The sequence below is a fragment of the Octopus sinensis genome, linkage group LG15, assembly GCF_006345805.1.
Source record: "Octopus sinensis linkage group LG15, ASM634580v1, whole genome shotgun sequence".
Taxonomy (NCBI): domain Eukaryota; kingdom Metazoa; phylum Mollusca; class Cephalopoda; order Octopoda; family Octopodidae; genus Octopus; species Octopus sinensis.
Window position 1 is genome coordinate 29,058,826 of NC_043011.1, and position 6,000 is coordinate 29,064,825.

Sequence of the window (6,000 nt, forward strand, 5' to 3'; positions counted from 1 at the left end):
TCTTTTTCGGGACCCTCTTTGATCTCTTTCGGTACCCTCTTTGATCTCCTTCGGCACCCTCTTTGATCTCTTTCGGCACCCTCTTTGATCTCTTTCGGTACCTTCTTTGATCTCTTTCGGGACTTCTCTCTGATCTCTTTCGGGAACCCTCTTTGATCTCTTTCGAGACCCTCTTTGGTGTCTATCGGCACCATCTTTGATCTCTTTCGGCACTCTCTTTGATATCTTTCGGGACTCTACTTTGATCTCTTTCGGCACCATCTTTGATCTTTTTCGGGACCCTCTTTGATCTCTTTCGGTATCCTCTTTGATCTCCTTCGGCACCCTCTTTGATCTCTTTCGGCACCCTCTTTGATCCCTTTCGGTACCTTCTTTGATCTCTTTCGGGACTTCTCTTTGATCTCTTTCGGGAACCCTCTTTGATCTCTTTCGAGACCCTCTTTGGTGTCTGTCGGCACCCTCTTTGATCTGTTTCGGGACTCGTCGTTGATCTCTTTCTGCACCTACTTTGATCTCTTTCGAGACCCTCTTTGATCTCTATCGGTAACTTCTTTGATCTCTTTCGGCACCCTCTTTGATCTCTTTCGGCACCATCTTTGATCTCTTTTGGCACTCTCTTTGATCTCTTTCGGCACCCTCTTTGATCTCTTTCGGCACCCTCTTTGATCTCTTTCGGGACCCTCTTTGATCTCTTTCGGGACCCTCTTTGATCTCTGTCGGCACCTTCTTTGATCTATGTCGGCACCATCTTTGATCTCTTTCGGCACTCTCTTTGATCTCTTTCGGGACTCTTCTTTGATCTCTTTCGGTACTCTCTTTGATCTTTTCGGGACTCTTCTTTGATCTCTTTTTGGACTCCTCTTTGATCTCTGACGGCACCCTCTTTGATCTCTTTCGAGACTCGTCGTTGATCTCTTTCTGCACCCTCTTTGATCTCTTTCGGGACCCTCTTTGATCTCTTTTGGTATCCCGTTTGATCTCTTTCGGTATCCTCTTTGATCTCTTTCGGCACCCTATTTGATCTCCTTCGGTCGGCATCCTCTTTGATCTCTTTCGGCACCTTCTTTGATCTTTTTCGGGACTCCTCTTTGATCTCTTTCGGGTCTCCTCTTTGATCTCTTTCGGCACCCTCTTTGATCTCTGTCGGCACCGCCTTTGATCTCTTTCGGCACACTTTTTGATCTCTTTTGGGACTCCTTTTTGATCTCCTTCGGGACCCTCTTTGATCTCTGTCGGCACCCTCTTTGATCTCTTTTGGGACTCTTCTTTGATCTCTTTCGGCGGATTTCATACATTTCGTTGTCTAGCCTATCACACGCCTGCATGACGCTGGGTTTTCCGCTGCCCTGCTGCTGCATAAACTTTCGGATAGTGCTCCATGCTCTCTGGGCATCTGCAAACGAAGCGTATTTCTCTTCCACAATTACCTCGTCGTCTTCACTTTCCACCATAACTTTCGTTATGCATTACCTCCTTTGCTATTTCTTCTAGAGTGAAACATGTCGGAAAATACAAGGGGCGGTAACTTGTATCAGATATTACTAATGATACGAGGGGCCCGACAATAACGTTTTTCGCAGCATCGATAATCTCCTTCTTTTCCTTCAGCGTAAACTCAGTCCGCTTGCGTTTCTGAGCTGACATTGTGTGCTACTTTCTGCACTTTTCCACAAGATTACAAATACGAAATGTACAAAATGTCGGAGTACAAAATTTTGAAAAGTTGCGTGCGCTTCAGTTTACAAGTGGCATAGTAGCGAGAGTGGCATAGTAAAAATTTTTTGTTTATTATTTTGCCGGGACCGCGCAAAACTGGCATAGTCGCGAGAGTTGACTGTATATATATTTTTTCAACCATAACTTTTAGCAATTTTGATGTATTTTGTTCAAACTTGATGCCAGCATTACTTAGGACTCATGGGATCTTCGGAAAAAAATATCGATAAACCGATTCCTTATGGGATTTCCCAATCAAATTGTCTGAAACCCATTTTCAGCCAAACGTTTACGAATTTCAACGGATTTCGCTCAAATTTGACGTCAGTGTTACTTAGTTTGGCTTGAAACAAAGCGCTTGATAAGCTTAATGATTCTAACTTAATCTCCGGCAACGCCGGGCTATACTGCTAGTGTGCGTGTATTTTTAGTGGAAAAGGTGTGAGATTTGGTGTTGATTCTAGCATATCCGAAGACCACTCCCCCGAAAGTAACACAAACGTGGTCTTTTGGTGGGAAATAAGCAACAACAAGAAGAAGCAAAAGATGGGAATTAAAATTTTTTATCCCCCACCTCAATGTGTGTGTGTAAGGAAAAACTTTTTCTAATAGAAAAGTATACTGTTAAAACGAATTATCTTTTACATGCCACTTTTTTGAAATCACTGTGTATAAGTGCAAGTAATGACCTTCCCAGGCTCTAAAATATTTTGTATTATGAAGAGAAACAATCGATGCTGGGCATTGGGATTGAAAAAACAATCATAAATTAGAAAAGAAGTTTTTATTGCGTAAATGTGTTTATGGAGAGAAAAATATTGAAATACATCAATACATGCGTGAGTGAAAAAGAAACGGCGCGGCTTGTCATAGGATGTGCTAGAAACAACAGCCAAATCTCCCTTAAATCACACACATTTTCTTCTGAGAATATTTACAATTTTTTTTTCTGCTGGAAAGGATCCCACCATAGTTTTACGTGCAAAGAAATTGGCCAAAATTAGTCCGGAGTGTGATGGTGAGGTTGGTGGGAGAGTAAAAAAAGAATTAATTTTGAACACGTATCTTCGTAAAAATATGCCCCTCCCCTATTAAATTCACGAAGAGCTTTGTTATACTGCCTGCTATCCAATGTGTCCCTTGAGATTGCCATCACCCCCTCCCCCCAATCCTCTTTTCAGTCTTATGCAGTAGATCCGTAAGTACTATACTCATCAAAGTGCCGTCTGAAGCGGGTCGCTACATTGCTTCCTCCCCAAATACGCTACAGGCATTGATTGTAAAAATCTTCGTCAGTGGTTTGTTTTATAAAATATTGTGTTTAGTAGTAAAATTTTTATACTTCAATGGAAATTTTGGATCTTTTCATGAAAATTTTTCTTTTACATAATTTTTTCTTGAATGTATGTCTATATTTCAACGAAACACGATATTACTTATTCCGGCATCAAACAACCGGTCGTACATACAGTGGACTGTGTTTAGCCCCTTGTGGGTAGTAAAGAAATAGGTATCAATATTGATATCGTATACGTCCTTGCGGACGTGCGTGTGTTTGTGTGTGTATGCTCTACTTGTTCTCCACCACCGCTTGACAACCGGCCCTGGTTGTGTGTAATTTGGGGAAGATTTTGCTGTTATATCTAGCATGCCTAACGATCATGTAAGATACTCTTTTGTTGGTTCGTTTTGTAGTAGTAAATGTATTACAGTAAATATCTTTATCGGTAAACTTACAAATAAAACTGGAATTGTCTCCCTTGTTCATTTACCGTTACTGTTGGATTAAACAAGGCTATAATTTCTAAATTTTATAATATTTCAAGAAATTAAAGCATTATCTTACTAAACCATTGAATTAGAAATAATGAGTTGTAGTAGTTGAGTTCTAATATATATAATGAAAATTGATGAAAAATTAATATTTCAAGGTAATATTAGAGGCAATATCAGTGAAGTTACAATGCAAATATCGTTTATATGAGATTTGTGAACGCCGAAAAAAATATACTTACCTGGCACAGGAGTAAACCATGATCATCTAGGTGGTTCTCCCAAAGTGAGGCCCTTCCATTGCACTCCGGTTGGGTTGACCTTTGCGATCGCCCCAAATGTGGGCGACTCGGGTGCGCTATTTCTAAGTGTGGGGTCTGCGTTCGCGCTCACCCCGTCATATAATCGAAAAATAGACAGTCCGACTACAGAAGTTGGAATTGCGCCATTCGACAGGGATTTTCCCGGTTCTTCCTTTTTTTCATTTGTCTTTCAAATTATGAAAGACATTTTGGCTGGGTTTTGTCAACTTATTTTCTCCAAACCACCCACGGATAGTGGTGAAAATCGATTTTCAGCCATAACTTTTACCAATTTCCATGTGAGTTAAGGCGAGAAACAAAAGCAAAGAGTAGATTTTTAGGTTAACACCCGCTCGATTTTCACCAAGAAACAACTCGGACTTTTTGCGTGGAATCAAGTACCCTGACCTCCTAATATGCTACAGATCACTTATTTTAGTTCGGTATGGAAGTGGGGTGAGGGGACCCCCCGCCCCCGGAATTATTAGGAATTTTTTCTTTTCGTTGAATGAATTTCTGTGACCTGCTAATATGCAACCCTCACACAAACCAGATCACTGACGACCCCCAAGGAATGCGCAGAACTCATTGCCGAGTGCTATGCAAACATATTCACTGTTGAAAGTCAAAATGTACCATCTTCACCATCTCTAACAGCAAATTCCATAACAACTATGGAATTTACACCTGCAATGCTGCGACGTCACCTTCAAAATAAGCACGACTATGTCTCCCCTGGTCTCGATGGAGTTACATACTTGCTTCTCAAACGTGGCAGGTACTTCCTTTTACACCAGCTTTCTATTTTCTTCCAGTACTGTCTCAACAATGGTGCTACTCCGGAGCAGTGAAAAACTGCCAGTGTCATTCCTCTGTTCCAAAAGGGCGACCGCTCATCACCTGTCAACTATCGCCCAGTCAGTCTCACTAGCAGTATTGCAAAACTGATGGAATCGTGTGTCAGAGAAACACTTTGGAACTCCTGGAGCTCTCACAGTCTCATCCGACCCTCACAATATGGATTTATCCCTAACTCCAGCTGCAGTGATCAGCTTATCGAGCTCCTTGAGGACATTACTCAGATCGCTGACAGTGGCTCATGGTTGGATGTTGTCTACCTTGACTTTGCTAAGACTTTCAACTCTGTGCCACACAAAAGGCTTATGGTGAAACTCTCTGCAATGGGTGTGAGGGATGACCTTTTTAATTGGTTGAAATCCTTCATTCTCAGCCGAAAGGAGGTTGTCACAGTTCTAGGACAGCATTCTACACCATATGAGATGTCATCGGGTGTACCACAGGGATCTGTCCTTGGTCCCCTCTTGTTTGTGGCATACATTAATGACATAGATGCCAATTTAAAGAATGCCACAGTATTGAAATATGCAGACGACATCAAGCTGTACCTTGAAATCAAGAGGACAGATCCTGTTGTCTACAGCTCTTTCCTGCAATCAGACCTGGACAAAATGCAGCAATGGATCACAGACTGGCAACTGAAACTGGCTGTGGACAAGTGTACCACCATGCATTTTGGGAGAAAAAACCCTGCGTCCACATACTCCCTCCACAACACTGATATCAAGAAATCCTCTTGCGAGCGTCAGCAGTGATTTGCATCTCTGTCAGCAGTGATTTGCGTTGGACAAAGCATATCTCTAAAATTGTCAAGAAGGCCGAGGGTGTCTTGGCATCACTCAGCAAGACTTTTGTTAGCCGCTCTCCAGCCATCTATTTAAAACTGTATACAGCTATGGTACGACCACACTTGGAATTCACATCATCAGTTTGGGACCCCTATCTTGCTCAGAACATTGACCTCCTGGAATCTGTCCAGAGACGTGCAACCAAACGCATACCCTCCATCAGACACCTACCATATTCTGAGCGCCTTGTTTCCCTGGGCATGGATTCACTGAAGCTCCGGCGTCTGGCGACGGACTTGGTAAGCACGCACAAAGTTATCAACCACCTCACCAACAACAACACTGAACACCTTTTTGATCTCCATGTGTCTAACACACGTGGACATGCCTACAAAGTCAGAAAACAACACAGCTCCCATGACTTTCGGAAACAGTTTTTCACGCTCAGAGCTGCTGAAGCATGGAATAAACTGCCTGCGTCAGTTGTTGACTGCCATGACACTGCATCCTTTAAGGCCCTCATGCTTTCCGAAATCCGCCGTAACTACACCTGATTATATATA

At 42.4% G+C, this 6,000-nt stretch overlaps 1 non-coding gene across 1 annotated transcript; it reads left to right on the forward strand.

Moving 5' to 3' along the window:
* The first annotated feature begins 3,723 nt into the window (after positions 1-3,723).
* LOC115220098 lies at positions 3,724-3,887 on the forward strand. Its single transcript, XR_003882471.1, has one exon. It is a non-coding gene; the product is annotated as a U1 spliceosomal RNA (small nuclear RNA).
* Positions 3,888-6,000: the final 2,113 nt, after the last annotated feature.